General features: G+C 41.6%; 1 protein-coding gene across 1 annotated transcript in view; it reads left to right on the forward strand.

Moving 5' to 3' along the window:
- The first annotated feature begins 5,116 nt into the window (after positions 1–5,116).
- Positions 5,117–19,354, forward strand: part of gphnb (gephyrin b) — a 51,808-nt gene continuing 37,570 nt past the window's right edge. Inside the window, exons 1-3 of the mRNA XM_068649124.1 lie at positions 5,117–5,228; positions 6,725–6,853; positions 9,971–10,089. The gene's annotated coding sequence lies outside the window, so the exon portion shown is untranslated. The remainder of the gene's footprint in view (positions 5,229–6,724; positions 6,854–9,970; positions 10,090–19,354) is intronic.

Consider the following 19,354-nt stretch of genomic DNA (forward strand, 5'->3'; position numbering starts at 1 on the left):
TTCAGTGATCCACAACATTCTTTCTTCACCTAGCAAATTGCCTCATGCCATTGGTGTCCCAGTAGCCCTCCTGGTCTTATCTACTGGCCTACTTCCTGCTTCCCTCCTAATCTCTTTTTCTTATTTATGTGATGTCTTGTTGCTTTCTCGCTCCGTGAGGGATGCGGGGGGGGGGGGTTCCATCAGAGATCACGTGTTAATTTCACTATCTGCATGCTTCATTAAATACTCATAAAAGAAAAGCTAGCTGTGGAAGGTTTTCCGCACGGGTGGGTAATAATAATTGTATTGTTTTGGTTTCCTCCCGCTTGACAACAGTCCACAGTCAATTTGGAGCGTGTTGACCAAGAAATGTCTCCTTTGAAAAGGGAGCCGGTTCCCACTTGGGTTTTACAAATGCACATGCTAACCGGAGGCCACTTTAATTAAAATGTGCTCATCGCTGTCACAAAGTCGTTTAAGAGAGACGTTAGCGCACTTCATTATTCTCTTAATTGGCCGCCCAACCTGATGGAGCCTGCATTTATTTTTTATTTATTTATTTATTTATTTTTTAACTAGCACTTTTTAACACATTCCAAGTTCAACTTTTGTTCGCTGGGGAACACAGCGGAGGTCACTAACGCATTTTTTATTTTTAATCAACAATACAAGGAATGTGACATTTTACATTGTTTATATTAGCGACGAGTGAGTACCGATACCAGGTATCCGATACCAGCCTTATTTCAAGCACACATCTGTAGCTGCAACTGTAAGTAAAATTGCTCTATTGGTAGATTTAGGGCTTTCTTTAAAATGATCTGTCATTGTTTGGGGGAGAAAATTCATGTATCAAAATTCTAGTGGTATCGGTACTTGGTATCGGTAATTATTCAAAAACTGAATTCTAAGGTATTGTGTACAATACGTGTTGGTAAAATATGCCATCTGGCTAAGTGTCTGCGCCATCACTCTGCAGACCATCAATCTCGTAAGAGACATCTGATTTCATTCCAAACGACTCATGCAAAAAGGGCGAGGAAATAAAAATGATTCTCGCCCTCCGACGTGGCGCTGGAGTACCATCAAGTGTCACCTTTGTGCGGCGGGAAGATAGTAAGGACTTCATCATTCTGCCATTGGTCTTAAATCAACTCAGCTTTTCCCCGCTTGACATTTATCAGATGAAGACTGTAAACCTCCTAGTAAACTTGTAAAGGGAATTTTTTGGCGAGGTGTTGGCACACGTCAGCTGTAAAGCGACAAAAGACTTTAGTTTGGCACATGGAGAGGACTTCAATGGGATCTCTCCTGGGAAGACAACGAGGACTTGAGTTTGCCTTCGATAGGCTCTATTAATTGATGTTTGCCGGCCAGCGTTTTAAACATTGTGTAATTTCTGGTGTATATTTATTTTTTTCTCGCTTGAACTCCAACTTGGCAGATGAGTGTGATCCATGTGTATGATATAAGGTCTCGTTTGTTGACGTTTCCGCTTTTACGTTCGCCCACTCAGTCTGCTGTTCTTTTACTTCCATTCTTTTTCATCGTGAAACTTTGCAAACTCGGCTTTGAGTGCTGACCTGTCACACAATTGGATGCTATTAACTTCCCACACGTGGCCCACTTCACCTCCGCGGGATGTTGTTCTTGATGACTAGGCAGACGACTGCAATCACTTGAGTGAGTATGATGCTCTAAAAATGACGGCAGGTTTGCTCTCGGTGTCCCCGGAAGTTGCTGCCGCACATTATTTTGCATTTTTCCTCCTAGCCCAAAAATTCTCTTTCATGCTTTTCAGCTCATTTTTTGCTAGCGACTTAATATTTTACAACTGTATCACAAAACCTAGACGAGTAAGATCGACCCGAAAAATCAAAATAAAACTTCTTCCAGACTCTGATGGGCAATAATTTTTTTTCTTTATTTTGGCAGCTCTGTGCCGCTTTTACCGCACCTGCAACAAAATGTAATGTCTCTTCCAAAGTGTTGCATTGAGAGCAATAACACACATGGCGCTGAAGACGAAAGCCAAACGTTATCACTTTGTTATATTGGACTGAAATTCAAGTTTGTTTTTGTCTTTCTAGTCAGTGTCTTAATTCAAAATTTAGCCACATAAAATAATCAGCAAATTATAAAGTTGGTTTATTGAAAATGTAGTGCTGGTTAATTCTAAACAGCCCTAATTATAAGAGGGGGGTGCACACTTTTACAACCCCATTCTCAGTGTTTTATTTTTGCATTTTTTTTTTAAATCACATATTCTACAGGTCATAGATCTTATTATTGGTGAAAAAAAGAGCTTTTTTTATCACATCAACTTGGCAGGGGTGTGCAGACTTTCTGTATGTCATAGTCACGGAGGCGACGGAGAATCCCCAGCTATTCCTCGCTTCGCCTCGCCGCCGTGCCGCGCTGCCTGCCAGCAGGCTCGCTGCCTGCCATGATGACCATTAGTGTCTGGCTGCGGCTTCGGGAGATAACAGGTGATTTAGGGGCCCGTGCCTTGACACAGCCAGAGAGAAATAGCCAGCTGCCGCTTATCTCACTCGTCGCCATCCTCCACTCATTTTTACATTAGACTCACCTATTCAAAGCCATCTGTCTTGTCGCTCAGCTTTCAATAAAAAAAAAAAAACACTTCCACAGAGGGCGGCGCTTATACCGTTTTACCACAGAGGGAGGCGGCGCTTTTTAACAGCCAGGGGCAACACAATGGCAGCGGGGCCCGAGCTCACAAAGCTGCCCTACCTGCCGCTGAGTGTTCTGACACCATCCGGGGGCTAATAGCAAATCAATACCTTAGCTGAAATGAACGTGTCGGGGTTAATAATCAAAATGGGCTGCACTACATCAAGCTACACTGACCAAATCTCTGTGGACTTTATTATTTAGCACCAAAGGGAAAAACTGGCTTACCAGTTCAGGGACACAAATATCGTCGTGTGTCGCTCTATAAAACGGCGGTGATTATAACAAAATATCGTCCGGCCTCCGGGAGGAATAAACAAATGGCCTCGTCGCTCTCGGTTATGCGGAAATATCTTTAGGGCAGGAAAGAGAAACTTTTCATCTTCGTTAGCGGGAGATCGGAATAAAATTTTTAGACGGACAGAAGAAGGACTCCAAGAAGGAGTTCTAATTGTAGTAAGCTGACAATGGTGCTTTTCTCTCGGTCTTTTTCTCCTCTGATTATTATCATTCTCTTTTTGTGCCTGGACATATAAAGTGACAGGGACGCGATGGGTGTCCTTTCCTTTTCTCTTGGCTAAGTGCAGAAGCAATTTGCTCTTCTTTGCACATTCTCATAAAAGGCTCCTGATTGCACATTATGACCTGAGTGTTAAATGTACGCAGCCAACACAAAGCATGCGCTACAGCGAAATGCCGCCTACTAGTCGCTGTGAACCTTGACCCCCCTGGCAATCAGTCAGGATGGAGTGCTGGGAAATATCCCAGTATTTTTCCAGACAATAAGGCACACTTCAAATCGTCTTATCCTTTCTTATATGGTGCACCTTATAGTCTAAAAAAAGCGGGAGTTGGATTTTTTTTTTTTAACACACTTCGCTTCCTTTGAGACTATTTTTTTCAAATCTTTGTGTTTCCCAATGTTTCTTACTGTACAGCATTTGTCAGATTATAGAAAGCTTCTGAACCTTTAGCATTTTTTCTTTTTTTTTTTTTTGGGCGCCCAAGGATTCAGGTTAAGTGCCTGTTTTTTGGGTTTTTTTTTCCTATCAAAGAGCAGCTATTTCAATTTGTCAGACCACAAAGCAACTAAAACGCTCCTCGCTAAGCCTATCTGTGTGTCTTTACAAAAAAGTCTCTCATCTCTCTAAAGTGGCTGCTGTTTTTTTTTTTTCTTTTTTTCTCCCCTCCTGTCTTGTTAAGGTGGACCTTCTGAAGGCATCATGGATGTTTTCTCTCGTTAGCTAACCAAAGCTTTTGTCTTGACATTAACCTGCTATGTACACTTTTGTAGTTATTCTCAGTATCTTGATGACCTATAAAAAAAAAAGTCACCTCACCCCCCCCCCCCCCCTTCCTTTCTGTTATCTTGGGCTCAATTGTTTTTGCGCTAAATGTTTATTGCGCAATCACTATTCTTCTCACTGACCTTGTTGATGCCGCCGTCACGATCAATGTACACATCTGCTCCCATTGTGGGAATCGTCCAACATCTAGTTTTGATGCGTTAGGAACTGAAGTAATGACGCCTGCCCACGTGCCCTTGCGGCCCCCGCTCACCACGGGGGAGCGGGTTGGAATTACGAGCAGGTATTTATTAGCATGAGTGAGCACGTTATTAATCAGCCGCACAGTGAGTGGGCTGTTTGATTTCATGTGTTGAGCAAAAAAAATGCACAGATGTTCAGATGTGATTACTTGATATGTAACAACTTAAGGTGACCAAGAGAAAGTTTCTAAATCATGCAGGATTTCATAACATTAAGAATGTGGTCTTCATTAAATGTTCACACCTTCACGGCCATGCTGGAAAAGTATTTCAAAATCAGTAGTGGTGCCGTGAGTTCGGGTTTGACCAGCTTGGAGCCCGCACAGCGTGAGATTCAAAAGGCTAATCAGTGAGCTAATGAGTTCTCTCCACTTGCACCAGTAGGAGGGTCTTCACCGCGGCTCAAGCAGGCCGGCTGCAGCTGGAGATAGGAACGTGCTATTTGACAGCTTAACCTTCAATCGGGGCGCTAATGAAGATCCTGCTGAGCTGGCATATTCATGTCGAAATCACTCGTAGTACATGGAATTACTGTCTGCCTTCCCATAAATCAGTTTGATTTCACTGTGCTGATTTTCAATAGTCCATTTTTGAAACTTGTCCAGGGTCAAAAGAAGCGGGAGCCTATTCCGGGTGATGAAAAGCCGACACCTACTCCTACCTACACTAAAATCAGGCGACTAGTCCAAGCTGCTTTGTCTCGCCCATGGGCGAGGACAAGACAGCGAGCAGGCCTCATCCTAGATGAATAATGCACCATTCAAAGTTCCCACGACTGATCTAAGCTCTGGAGAGCCCCGAGGTACGTTGCCACCTCCATGTAAAAGCTTCCGCCGCTGTGCCTCGTCGCCTGAAACTCATGTTCACATCTCAGAGCGTGCAATGAAAATCCTCATCAAGCTGTCCCCAAAGAGTTGCGGCGAAAAGGGGGGGGTGCAATCGCACACAAGGGTGTCACGATCAATATTCCTGGGAGCGCTCATCGAGGCTCCGCTGAGATAAGGTAAAGACAGATCTTATCCGTGTGTGTGTGTGTGTGTTTGTCAAAGCAGAAGAAAGAACGATGGAGAGAGTTCAACAGCGACTCTGACTCTATTGGAGACAAATGGAGGAGAATGCACAGTGAATAATTTACATGGGCCAAAAATAACATTAAAAAAACATTTTCTTGGGGAACAAAGCAACAAGGAAGAGGGAGCAAGTCGGAGGATACGCAGCATATAGATCTTAATATTAATCCGGCGTTGGTGCCATTATGCACGCGTGATTCATAACAGGTTCATCAGCATGTATATTTTATTTGTAATTTCATTTAGTTTGATTTGAACAAATGAGAGTGGGAATTATATCATACAAACGTGATCACGCATGTACATAATTTAAGTGGGGTTTTTTTTTGCCATGCTGCTCAAACTGATGCATTTTTTATAGGCACGCACAATACCTACATTCAAATTTTATCAACTACTAAAATTGTGTTTTTTTTAAATTTCTAATTCCATGATTAATGTAGAATTTCTTGTTTACAGTGAAGCTATGCATTATTAAATGCAAATATCAAATGAATAAAACACAAGCAAGCACCTCATGATAATTAATGTATTTCTATTCATGTTTTAAAAGTTCATAATAAGAGTTCAGTCAGACAAATTTATATATATATATATATATATATATATATATATATATATATATATATATATATATATATATATATATTATATATACTAATTCTCGCCACTTTGTCGCCGAGTCGACTTTCATCTGCCTCTTACGTACTACCCATCGCGAGCTTTACTACTTGAGGCCTTTGGCCATTCTGAATGAAAGTTTAATGTGCTCAAAAAAATAATAATAATGCAGAAACTCCTTGAGCTGCATGTAATAGCCTCCGCTGACTTGTCTCGCTATTTATACAGATGAGCCTAAACGAATAAAAATGTTGTATGCACACAAATAACACCTATTGAGGAAAAAATGCCTCGCATAATTTGACATACCTATCATTAATTAAACCAGCCTTAAGCACTTTGATTTGCATGGTGTGCTACATGATTGTGCTAAACAAAAAAAATGCAGGTCGACCACCAACACTTGAGATTTGAATCGCTGAACACCCAACTATTTATATTTAAACATCTGCTTGGTGAGTTTTGATCTCAAGTCTAATGACGCGATTTGACAAATCTTGCAGTGAGTTAAGTTGGCTCACCTCTTCCTCAGATCTTCACCTTCTGAGTCTGGGGAGCAGTCCGCTTTGCTTTTATGTATTTCAAGTACGAATGTGTCATAATTTGGCCTCGGAATGCAAACTTCAAAATCATTTTAACGCTACAAATGCTTGAGTTTTACATGAGAGTGAGTGCTTCTGCCATCTAGTGGAGAATCATTGAATTGTTCTGCCTGTCACTATACGTTGCTGGCATAAATAGATATTTGTAGCGTTTACATAATTCCGTATATTGAATTGCAAACCTATTTTGCTTTTCTTCTATCCAGCTAACGTTTCCAAACGTGATGGTGTCAACGTAAAGGTTGCAGATGACACATTTGTCCAACTTCAAGAAAATGTGGATTCTAGCGGCTTGTGTTGGCAGCGCGGCGTGTGACTCATAGATCATCTTGAAGGTTAGTGTACAAGCTGCGTTATTACCATATGTGTGTCGCCGTAGAATCCCGCACAGGCGCTTCGAAAAGACTCGGTGAAAGGTTATATTTGTTTGATTAATAGTATACCTGTGGAGACCGGCGTGAAACGCATTATATGCACTCGGCTACGGCTAATTGAATCGACCCTTTGCGCTTAATTTCCATTAAATAGACAGCATTTCATCATTTGAACCCTCGTGTTTAATTCTTTCATTTTTCATGTGGTGTGTACCTTTCTCTAAGTATTTAACTTTGCATTGGTCGAGGAGAGATAAGCTAAGTGGAAGCCATTCACCTTGAAGCAACAATACAGAGTCATTTTATTTAACAATGCCTTCCAAGTTATTCTTCGCTTTGCGGAAAGAAAAACTTCTAACCTGACTAATAATTTCCCTGACTGAAGCATCGTTGAAGAGAAGTCAATGGCTGTTTTTATAGCACCTCGGCAACTGAGGAAAGCGATTATGGGTTTGCTGATTTACTCTTAAGTAGTCACTGATATCGATACCACTAGTACATTTGATATGTAAAATAAAAAATGACGGATAACTTTAAAGACATATATATATATATATATATATATATATATATATATATATATATAGTATTTTTTCTTAAAACTGCATTAAATTACTATTAGTAACATTTCTACTAAAATATCAGCTATCAGCCAGCTATTTTTATTTATTTATTTATTTAGTCATTTCTTTTTTACCGCTGGGAGACCGAGAAATAGCAATGAGCACATAATCACATTGGCCAGGCGGAGGTAACATGATTATTGGATGTCACGCTGGATCCAACTTTTGTGCTCCTCTGGTACTTGGCCTTTTTTTTTTTTTTTCACAGTAAGAAGCATAAGAGGACAACAAAATCTGGCAGCAGCAGCAGCAGGGGCAAAATTCTGTTAGCGATTGGAAAAATCAATTTGAGGACAGAGGAAATTGTGCGAGTGGAGGCTAAAACAGATGCTATCTTTATTTGTGTGTACGTGTGGCGGGACCTGCAGTAAGATTGTCAGATAGATGCCGCTCACCTTGTCAAACTGATGTACACCTACCTAATTGTATTTACCAACTTTATCCCGTTTTGTCCCATCTTTTTTTTGTCGTCGTTCACCTGCCTGTATCCTCCAAGGTTAAACTTTTGCGAGCAGAACAGGCACCACTGTTTTACTCGGAGATGTTCACATAAAAATAATCAAGGTCTCAACGTGGTCCAAAAAAATGTCCTATTCTCCTTTAGTGTCACTAAAATGATTGATGACAAAATGAATTTCAAACAAAGCACTACAAAAGCACGTTTTCGGCTTTTCACACCGTCAAGTGACGTTAAGTCGGATCGGCTTTGTTTTCCGTTGTGTTTCCTTGGGTTCACGTGTCATCTTTGGCTCTTCATGCTGTCACTCAGCACAAGAGTAGATGGAAGTTCCCACCTGGAGATAATCCCTCAAACACACATGATGTCATGAAAACCTCTCACATCCTCATTTTCCTCTCCGGGGCGCCGTCGTCGTCACGCTTTGACGTTGAAAAGTGTCTCATTTTGACACATGAATGTCGGCAGATTAAATGGACTGTAACTCTGACAACGATTTGCTCGTGGTTCATTTAAACAGCCATCACATTTTATAATGGCCTCGTTACAATTAAAAGAAAAAGATGGATGAAGAAATAAGGAAAAGCAGTTCGTTCGGCAATTTGGAGTGGGGCTGTCAAAATTGATTTAAGTAGGTCTTTAAAGAAGACATGTTATGCTTTAAAACAGTTGCCGGGTGATTGAAAATATTTTTTTGCACATTATTGAAAGTACTGGATAACCAACGAGCAGCTTCTGAGTTGTATTTTCTTACACATTTTTAGCTCAAAGTAACTCGTATGACAGGTCCATGAATGTTATACTTTTATTTCCTCAAATGTTGAATGACACATGGCAACTCCAGCATAAATATCAAGTACTGTTCACTTCATACACACACTTGTATGCCCGCGTGGTTGCCCTCCATCTATCAGGTGTGACAGGCGCTCAGGTGTTGCTCTACAATGACATTGTCGTGGGACCCGAGCAGGTGGCACTACACACACACACACACACACACATGCGTCATCCCTCTCGCACGAACACCTGTCGTCAATAATAGTATGAACCTAATTATCCTAACTGTATATTCTCATGTTGTCAGAATAGGAAATAAAAAAAATAATAATTTGCATGAATTAAGTTCACGCTGAGTGATTTTTTTTTTTTTTAAAAAGCCAGTGAATACAGAAATGACCCCAAAGGAGAGCCAAGCCTTTATCTTCCCATTTCATCTGACAAGAATTATTGATTCATGAATCGTTGTCAGGGTTTGATGTGCCCTTGAACGTGCGCTAGCTCGCCCGCATTTGCATCTTTTATCAAGTCCGTTTTAGCTGCAGCAAAAAATGACTTGACGCTAGGGAGGCGCTGAACCCATCCAGGCTACTTTTTATTTTTTTCTTTGCAATGTATGAGTTCCACATCAGCAGCAAATTATAGCTGGGGGGAAAATGTGGCCATGCTGGACATCCGTCTGAATTAATTTGCAGTCTAAAGAAAAAAAAATGACATGAGTAATTGGAAGCTAAGCTACATCCATGTGGCTTCATTCCTCCAGGCAGCATTTTTCTGCTCACCGCAAAACATTCAGTGTCCTCCAGCCCACTTAAAAGCCCGGTGAAGCTGTGGGTGGGCGGGCTCCGCCGTTGTGGGAGTGTTTACGGTTGACTTAAGCTGCCACCGATCTAAGCGGCTCTTTTTAATTCCCTTTAAATGTGACGCAACCGACATTCGATGATGACTTAATGCAAAATCCTCACTGCTCCAGCCATGATGTGGCAACGAGTGGACAGAATAATGAAAATAAAGTCATCAATGTTATTGGTATAAACTTTAATTTTTTTTTGCAAATGATTGACCCATCTTTTGTCTCTGATTGGTTGTTTTTCCACGGGCGCGGTGGTTTCCTCAAATTAGAGCCACGAGATGGCGCTAGAGATATTTTTTTTCCCCAGACTATCAATACGATGACAGCTTTGACAAACATTTCAAATAATTATATGTTTTTAATTGCAGACTCTTCTTTAAACTACACATGAGTCTCAGCGGAGGTCTACTGATTACTATTCTATTGAACTATTTTCCCGTGAAGCTGGAGAGTGATCGACTAATGAGGTCCACAAGCGCCAGTGACAGTAAGTGAGGCGCCCTCAGTTTCATACTCGGTCTTAGCTGACACCAACGGCATTATTTGGCAGACTAATCCACTGTTCGATGTGGCGAGATCCCGCAAAATCTAATTTACATTCCCATTTGGGGGGCCCGATATTACCGCTGCACCTGTTGATTGGCAACGGTGCTCTCCTCACACCACCCACCTGATCTGGCTCACACACGCTCCTGCTGCCCCCTCTCTCTAGCTCAAATGGTTTCTTTGCATAGTTTCCATAGTAACCATCCCCTTCTATTCTGTTGTTTCTCCACAGACGGAGAGCAGCTAATTTATCAAAATGAGGGTCTTTGATGATGAAGGAAGCTAAGTTTCAAAATTTACATATTTTTTTTTTGAGGGGGGTCCACTTGTGTCACTCTCTAGCTCAGCTACGACAAGTTATTGTGTCCAAAAAGAGCAGCAAAGAGAATCTTTTATGACTAAGTGATTGTAATGATGTGAAAGGTCATGCTAAATTTGGCAACCATGAAAGTTTGCTAGCCCGATTGTGATGGCGGATATGTGACAGGACTGGAGCAATTTCTCATTACTCGTCTGCAGGTCGCGCTCATGTCATACACGACTCTTGCACATTCTCTCAGCTTCCAAAAAAGCCACACGTACCTCACTAAATGATCCCGGGGCAAAGAAGCCGTTTCTAATATCCCTCTTAACGTTAATCTGCGGAGTGTGTGAAGCGCAAAGAAAAGGAGGTAGTTGGAGAGGATGACACGAGTGTCGGGCAAAAGTGCATGGGGGGGCAAATCCAAGTGAGCGACCAGTGAACTCATCTCAGCTATTTAATGTCTTCCCCGATGGACTATGATTGGCTCGTTAATCCCGCCTCTTCTGTTAACCCCACCCTGCCGCGTATTCATCTCACGTACGCACGCTCGGCCACGCACAGTCCCCCCACACACACACACACATGCAAACAAATATGCTCATTAACAAGCCAACAGAGTGGGCAAATGTTCACATAGAATATATATCTTCATTAGACACACAGCCGATGCATCATTACGCTAAGTATGCGCTCCGTCAAGCCTGAACGTTGAGCAACAACGAGCCCTGCGTGGCGCACTGGCGTGCAAAGTTCACATTTATCTGCAGTGGGATGAAGTAGTCAGGAATGCCTTTTTATCGTAAAGAAAATTAATTAGGTTCTTTTTTCAAAGTAATCCAAACTAGGTGAAATAGCGAAGGCGGGAGGGACCAACCCAATGCTGGGTTATTTATTGGGTTGAAAACCATTCAGCTAGCATTCAGCTAGCAAATAGCTAGTTCAAGCTAACAAGTAGCCCCATGTCAGGGGTGTCAAACTAATTTTTTTTGCAGGCCGCATTGTAGTCATAGCTTCTTTCGGAGGGCCATTATGACTGTCAACCCAAATAAATGTATGAGCACCTCATATTATATACAGTAAAAGCTACAAAACAAACTGACAAATAACTCGTTTTCAAATCAGACGAGTAAAAACTGATCAAATATTTAAAAAAGAAGATATTAATTAGTGAAGACAATTTGCTATTCTAGTAATGACACACGAATTTGATGCACAATTTGTCTTCGCGGGCCACATAAAATTATGTGGCGGGCCGTATCTGGCCCCCGGGCTTTGAGTTTGACACCTGTGCCCTACGTCAACAAAACATTAACTTTGTGTGAGGCTTTGACTTTAATTGCCTGCCCTGGAAATTCAAAACTCCAGCACACTTATTTACCCCGCAATAAAGTTTCTAAATATAAAATTCGAAGAAGTCATTGCATTTGACAAATTGTAGCTAACCTCTATCGCAGATGTTAACCCGCATTTTATATCAATTTTCTTTTTTGTTTTTTTTGCCACTAGGCTTTTAGCATCTCGGCTGTTTGGCTGCAGCAAAACAGACTTTCATGGCTCATTGCTCAGATAAATTGATGAATAGGCTTTGCATGTCTAAATCGTGTGACTGGGAAACGTATAAAAAACAAAAAAAGAAATGGCAGAGGCGCTTTCCTCAACATCCCACTGCTTACAATTTAACCTCAAATTCAAATCATACATCAGCGTCTATGTCGGACGGGGGTGGAAATGTCATCCCGTGTGTTTCCGAGCCGTGCGGTACACCAATAAAATGTGAACATTGACAAGCTACCTAATTTGTGCTAGCATTAGCAATGTGAGCCTCATTTGCTTGGTCATGTTGTTTCACCCTGTCAGCGATACGGCAAACAGTCGGTTGTAAACGTTGATCACTGCCTGTGTTTTTATGCTCGGGTCGCTGTTGGATTTATAACCTTTGGCATTTGAGGTGGGGAGCGATCAATTTCGACACACCAGGGTTGTAAGTGCAAGGTTATTAAGGTCGCTGATGGAGGGTTAATGTAAGAGCCGTTTGGTCATGTCCCATTGTGATTGCTAATGAGCGCGTTGGCACGCTTTGAATGCTCGGATTTTTTTTTTTTTCTCTGAACGCAGCGTGAGAGGAAATTAATACCTGTGACCAATTCAAACCTTTAGCCAGGAACTTGAGTTGTGCACTGTAAAGCCAAATGATGGACGTTTTTTTTTTTTTTTTTTTAATGAATATAATCTTTGGCACACGTAATTAGGGATTTAAGCTAAGAACAAAAAATAAATGTAGGCTTTGTTTTATCCGGTGGCCCGATTACAAGAGCCTGTTTTCTTCTGAGATTTTGCACGCAGTCATGCCTGCTAATCAGTAGAAGGAGACCTATCTTTGGGTCGTCAGTATTGATTTGCGGCTCTTCTGCGAGTGTGGCAGCGGGCCCTCGAGAGAGATGTAAAGCCTTCCATCAAAGCAGCCAGGATTTACTCAAGTTGAGTTTTCTTTCTTCGTGCACGAATATGAATGTATATAAATGTAATGCACGTTGAACTAGGATTGATAATTACAATTAATAATAACTATGAGGGACATTTTTTTTTTTTTTTAGAAAATCAAACGTGAAAGAATCTTGTTTGTATTTCTCGGAAAATCACTCGTCATTATTCTTGTGCTTCTGTTACTACTTGGGGTTTGTATCACAACAAAGGGAGAATTCGATTTCTGGTCACTGATTTCTATTCTATTTCTATTTAATGAACATCATTGATTTTTTTTTTCTTCCCCCTTTCATCAAGTCTCCATTAATCATAGTCAAAACGATTACATGTGTGTGTTTGCGTTCACAATGGCGCTGATTTAATAACTAAGCATGTCCGTCACTTTCTTGCCATCACTGCTTTCCTGTCTGTGAAAGGCACAATCAGAATTTCGATGAATACCCATCCCACATCCCGCTCATGCTCCAGCACCTGGAGGATGGGCCCTATTATCAGCGCAAGGACTCCGAGTCAATAATAATCTGCCAATATGAAAGACATTGCATTACCGCTGAGACTTGATTGGCTGTGCTTCATGAGGAAAGTCTGAGGAAAATAGAGCAAGATGGAGGAACTCGGCGAGGTTCATAGAACATTTCCAGTGCTTGTGAATGATAAAAAATGGCGCCCGGCAGCTTTCTAAAATTGATTTGAATGGAGAGGAGAGAGATTTACAACAGAGGGTAGACTCTTGAAGTGTGCGGGGAATGAAAGGAAGGAGCCAAGGACGCGGGAAAGGTGGCTGCCATTATGCTATAGCGTGATGGACAGGAACTTGCGCTCTGAATCTTTACATTAATATAATGAGGAATCATTGGGGAGTTTTGCAACCAGTGGAGAGGTGAGCCTTCGTTGGTAACCTTGAAATGACATGATTACGTGGGGTAAAAAAAATAATAATAATCCTTCAAGGGCGTTCAAATTCTCTTATGGCTCGGAAATTACTAAGTGGAAACATGCTAGCTTTAACCGGCGGTGTTTTTTCCAAATCCATGCTGCTGTGCCCCCCCCCTCTTTGTTTCTCAACAATTACTAAATGTTTTAAATTTTCCAATTGAAAATATTTTGTAAATATAATAATATATTTCATAAATATTTGTATAATTTATAAATATATGATATATAATAATATATCATATAGATATAATAATATATAAATATTTTTATAATTTATGATATATAATAATAATATATAATAAATATATGTTAGAAATATTTTTATAATTTATAAATATATGATGTATAATAATATTTTTATCAATATATTTTATAAATATTTTATACCGTAATTTCCGGACTATAAGTCGCGCTTTTTTTCATAGTTTGGGTGGGGGGGCGACTTATACTCAGGAGCGACTTATATATGTTTTTTTTCACAAATTTTTACTTGATCATTAAGACATCACTTACTTACAAGTATAGTTGACCACTTCCCATGTTATTTTTAGTATAGTTGATCACTTCACATGCTTTTATATCTTTATCTTGAACATATTCAAAACATAAAAAATAGAGAAAACATCAAATAAAGCAATTAACACTTTAAAGCACCATATCCAAGTCCACTGTCTGCTGCATGTACACTTGCTCTATTTTTGCTCCTCTTATATTTATTATTATTATTTATTATTATTTGGCCCGTTCTCAGCTCTTTGTTTGTGTTTGTCACGTTAGCATGCCTATTGTTTAGCCTGTTGTTGCTATTTAATGAATTGGAGTGACACCGATGGTTTTATAAACATGTTATTCATGTAATAGTTGTGCTTAATCACTCTATATGTTACGTCAGGCCCGTTCTCAGCTCTTTGTTTGTATTTGTCACATTAGCATACCTATCGTTTAGCCTGTTGTTGCTATTGTTTAGCCTGTTGTTGCTATTTCATGACTGTTTTTGGTGTGGGATTTTGTCCTATAAATTGCCCCCCAAAATGCGACTTATACTCCGGAGCGACTTATATATGGCTTTTTCACTTTTTGGGGCATTTTATGGCTGGTGCGACTTATACTCCGGAGCGACTTATAGTCCGGAAAATACGGTATATACATAGACTTTTTAATGTTAATATATTCTTTAATGCCCATTCTCCTCAGTGTTCTGATCAAGTCTGACCCTTCGTCCACCTTGAGCCTCTGTTAAAGTGTCCCTCCATTATCTTTATCTGAGAACCCCTCCTCGCATGCACCACAGGTTTTGGTTCCACTGACATCACCTCCCCCACTTCTGGCCAAAAAATGTAGCTCTAAGATCACTGATGGCCTTCTGCACTGCGACACTTAGTTCCCGTCCATTGCCCGCTGCCCGCCCGCTAATCGGTAACGATGGAAAAGAAAGCATCGCTCTGAGACGCTGCCGCCGCCGTATCCCCTTCCCTCCCCCACGGAACCAGGCCAAGGTCACTCGCATCGTTCTTGCGCAATGGCTGCCCACTGCGACCAGTCAGGCATTCGCTACTTTAAAGGACAGACTCATAAGAAGTCCCCCCCCCCCATCTTCAGATATAAAGACAAAGCGGGAGCTAATTTTATTACTCAAACGAAATTAAAAGACAAAAAGAAGAATATAATCTAAAGAACATCTTCCCCTTTGTAATAAAACACTCCGGGTTGGAGTATGAGCTCATAGGCAACCTATTTTCCTCTTTCTCCTTGATCAGCACTCATTAATAATTAACTCGCTCCCTGCTTTTGTACCTTAGTGCAATTTAAATTGGTGAGGAATTAATGGAATGCATAAAAGCCTTACCTGTCACTTTTTTTTTCTGATGCTTAGGTACATAGGACTTGAACAAACTGACATCACCAAATCTCCCGCGTTCCCATTTACACCATCATTTCGTTCCAGCTCGATGCTCCAGGCAATTGCCTGCTTCACCTTCTTCCCTCTCTGGCTCTGCTCTTATTTTGTTAATATCGTGTCTTTGATCAAAGTGTCTTGAGTGTTAAATTTAGCTTGCACAAAGGAACAGATACCCTGGATTGCTTTTTTGCTGTGATTGACTGTCTGGCGCTCTGCCCCCCCCCCCTAGTTCTGTGTTGCCATTATTTGTTTCAATGGTTTAGAAATCACAGCAGTGTTCACACTTGTCAAGTGTCGGCAGGACTTGGGGAATCTTTCTGCTCCATTTGGCAAAATACGAAAAGTGCACTTCAAGCTGCATTTGTCTCCCTTTGCTCGCTCTTGCACGCTCATGCTTAAGTTTAACACAAACTTGGAATTATGGGTAGACTTTGGCTGTTTAAATGGTCCAACCTTCACGCTCATCTCTGGCTAAATGGCACATCAAGTCGAGAGCGTCCCCCGCTTCCTCCTCGAACCTTAAACTGGTTAACTGGCTCGCTGCCCGACTCCTTAGCGATGTTTTCGGAGCCCACTTTGCAAGTTCTCTAATCTCCCCTTGGCTGTACACGCTGCCTTGTCAGAATAATTTCTGATGAGGTGCTGTTTATGATGGTTGTGTTTAACTGCTGGAAGAGTATGCGGAGATGCACAATTAGCCGCTGGATGGGAGCCAAAAAAAATTTCATTTCTCACATTGTGCCACATATCAGAAACCAAATTGTGGTCACATGACAATTTTTCGTAGCTTTTGGTATAACAACGCTTTTATGTAATCTGGTCATCAATTTGAAAACTTTTTTTTTTTTTGAATGCCAAGTCATGGGTGGACAAACTGTGTGCAAGCCGTATCATGTAAATGATGTTTTTAATTACTTTGATGATTTTGACATCGCAGTTGAGCTCATTTGAAAAAGTGGCAATTTGGAGCCGTTTGCTCGCAGACACATTTTGGGAAATAAGCAGCTAATAAGAGATTTACTTGCTTGTGTAATTTCACACTTTATGGGTGGGCGGGCACTTCAGGGTCCTGACTAATTGTATGCAAGTCAGTTTTCCATAATATACCGCGTCGCCTTTAAGGCATGGAACACGTCCAAATTTTGAATTTTAATGTGAAATGAGGTTCCGCTGTTTTTAAGTCCCTCAATTTCAAAGCAATAATGAATGCAAAAATTCATCCAAATCGAAATAAATCAAAAGTCATTTTCAGCCATGTAATTAATAGTTTCCACATAGAGGATGGGCCAAAAATATTGACAAAAAAAAAAAAAAAGGGTGAAAATTGCTTTAGACTGGTTAAGTGGAAGCCAGTGCTTCCAAACTTTTGGAGGTCCTACGGGGCAGAGTTTCGAGGCTCCATTTTGGCTTTCTCCCCACACAACAGAGCTGAGGGAAGACTTGGTAAATCAGGCGGAAGGCAGCAATCTGTTTCTTTTTGTTATCGCAAGTAGGTTTAATCCATTACAGCCAGAGGGGTGTGTGTGTGTGTGTGTGTGTGTGTGTGTGTGTGTGTGTGTGTGTGTGTGTGTGTGTGTGTGTGTGTGTGTGTGTGTGTGTGTGTGTGTGTGTATCCAGAGTAATCTTTTAAAACCCAATGTGGTTATTTGTCGGATTAGTCCATCACATGGAAAAAAAAAATGCTTTGATTGATTGAGGCCGAGTGGTAGACGTCAGGCTTCAATCTTCATGAATTATGAAAGGTTAGACAAAGTTGAGGTGGGATATGATTAAATTGACAGATTTAGTCAGATTTCGGGGCCCCCAGCGCTAATTGATTTTATTTTAAAAGGTATTCAGATTGAGTTGTACAAAATTGAGCCATTTGGACTCAAAGTACAAGCAGAAAAAAACTCCAGGCAGCCACACTGACCTTGAAAAAGCAACTTTGCAAGGGCCTCAGTGCCTGTCGTGACATATGGAAGCCCCGCCCACTTGTAACCAAGGCAATATGTACAGGTAATTGGATGGCAGGATGTCACAGCAAAGCCAGCTGTGCTCCTTCAAGATCAAACTCTCTTCAAAAGAGATTTTCACTTCCAATGGTGCCGCCGCACTTTTGCCCCCGCAGAGGAACCCCCGACGGGCGGCAAGCGCCACTTTATCGGCCGCTGCCAGCATGCGAGTGGCGTCCACTTCACACGCCAGCGACTTGATTAGCGATCACTATTTCATGCCAGACAAACAGAGATATGCAAGAAGTGTATTTCTCACAACGTTGCGTCTGGATACATATTAATGTGCTCCACCCACCATCAGTCGGCCGGCTTCATTAATATTCCCTCTGATTTCCATTCAGGCAGGCTTCCAAGTACTTCCATTAACATCAATGACGCGGTGGAAATATACCAACAAGTCATGTTGGATTAGCGTTAATGTCCCCGCTGCCGGGGTGGACGCCTTTTTCCGTCCTCCCTGCTCAGCCTGGCAGGAGGGCTGCTCCAGCCACACGCCGGTGACCCCCAAACACTGGCTGCTGTCAAGAAAAAGATTCTGCCATTCTGAAGCGGCTCCTTTTTAATTGAATTATTGCAGCAGTGAGAGGCTGTCTTGGCTCGCTCGCTCGCTCGCTCGCTCATTCGCTGCCTCCCCTCCGCTAATTGCTCCATTTTCCCCGCATCCTTTTCACTCACTAACTTCTTGCAATTTTCTGCTTGGTGTCTCTTCCCATTTCCGACATTGCTTCTGTCAACATTTTCACACAAACCCACGTCAATGTTTTGCTACTTTTTCAGTTTTGTTTTTATAATACTGTAAGATTTCTTGCTTGGAGGAGGAAACTTGTTGCTATGGCAAATGCACGGATGAGTGGAATTTTTTTTGCTCCTATTCACGTTTCTAGCTTCAACTGCAAAAATGTCATACTCATTAAACATCACGTTCCTAGAACTATCCATATTTTTTAGATCCATGCTCAAGTGGATGGGCACGGCCCCCTTTGGCCCACCCCTAGCTACGGGTCTGCTTCCAGGTCTGGTGTGTGCTGTGTCTTCTAATTGAATTCCCATTTCTACTCTGAGCGTCATGCTCGGTTTTGTAAATGTGGCTTGATCCCGGGTGTCCTCAACTAGAGGGTGAAAGGTTCTCCTCTTGTTTTTTGTTTTGGTTTTTTTCCAGACTGATCATCACACTCTGACGTAAAACAAATGCGTGTCCCCAGTATATGATACAAGCAGATGATTAAAATTGAACGAGTTGTGGGATGCCCACCGGCGAGATGCTCCATAAATCCCGCGCCAGGTCACACTGCCCAGTGGAGCCTGCTCTTGCTTATTAATAGCAATTTAAGTCTCCTTGTGTTTGATGCACTGCGGCTCTGGCTGGCCAGTCCGCTGCAGGCCGCTCCCCTCTGCACTAGCAGCTCTCCTCCTTTTCCACATGACGGTTTCTGGGCTGCACTGACACCTGCTGGTCATGGCTGGCATTTCAAAGGTTCTGCTAGAACCAATGGACTGGAGTCAGCTTCTGACTGGTGCAAAGATTATTAGGAAAGTTGGAAACGCTCTGTCGGTACATTCATATGCTGATATGACCATTAGGCCC

This window comes from Syngnathus scovelli, chromosome 20 (genome assembly GCF_024217435.2).
Source record: "Syngnathus scovelli strain Florida chromosome 20, RoL_Ssco_1.2, whole genome shotgun sequence".
Classification (NCBI taxonomy): domain Eukaryota; kingdom Metazoa; phylum Chordata; class Actinopteri; order Syngnathiformes; family Syngnathidae; genus Syngnathus; species Syngnathus scovelli.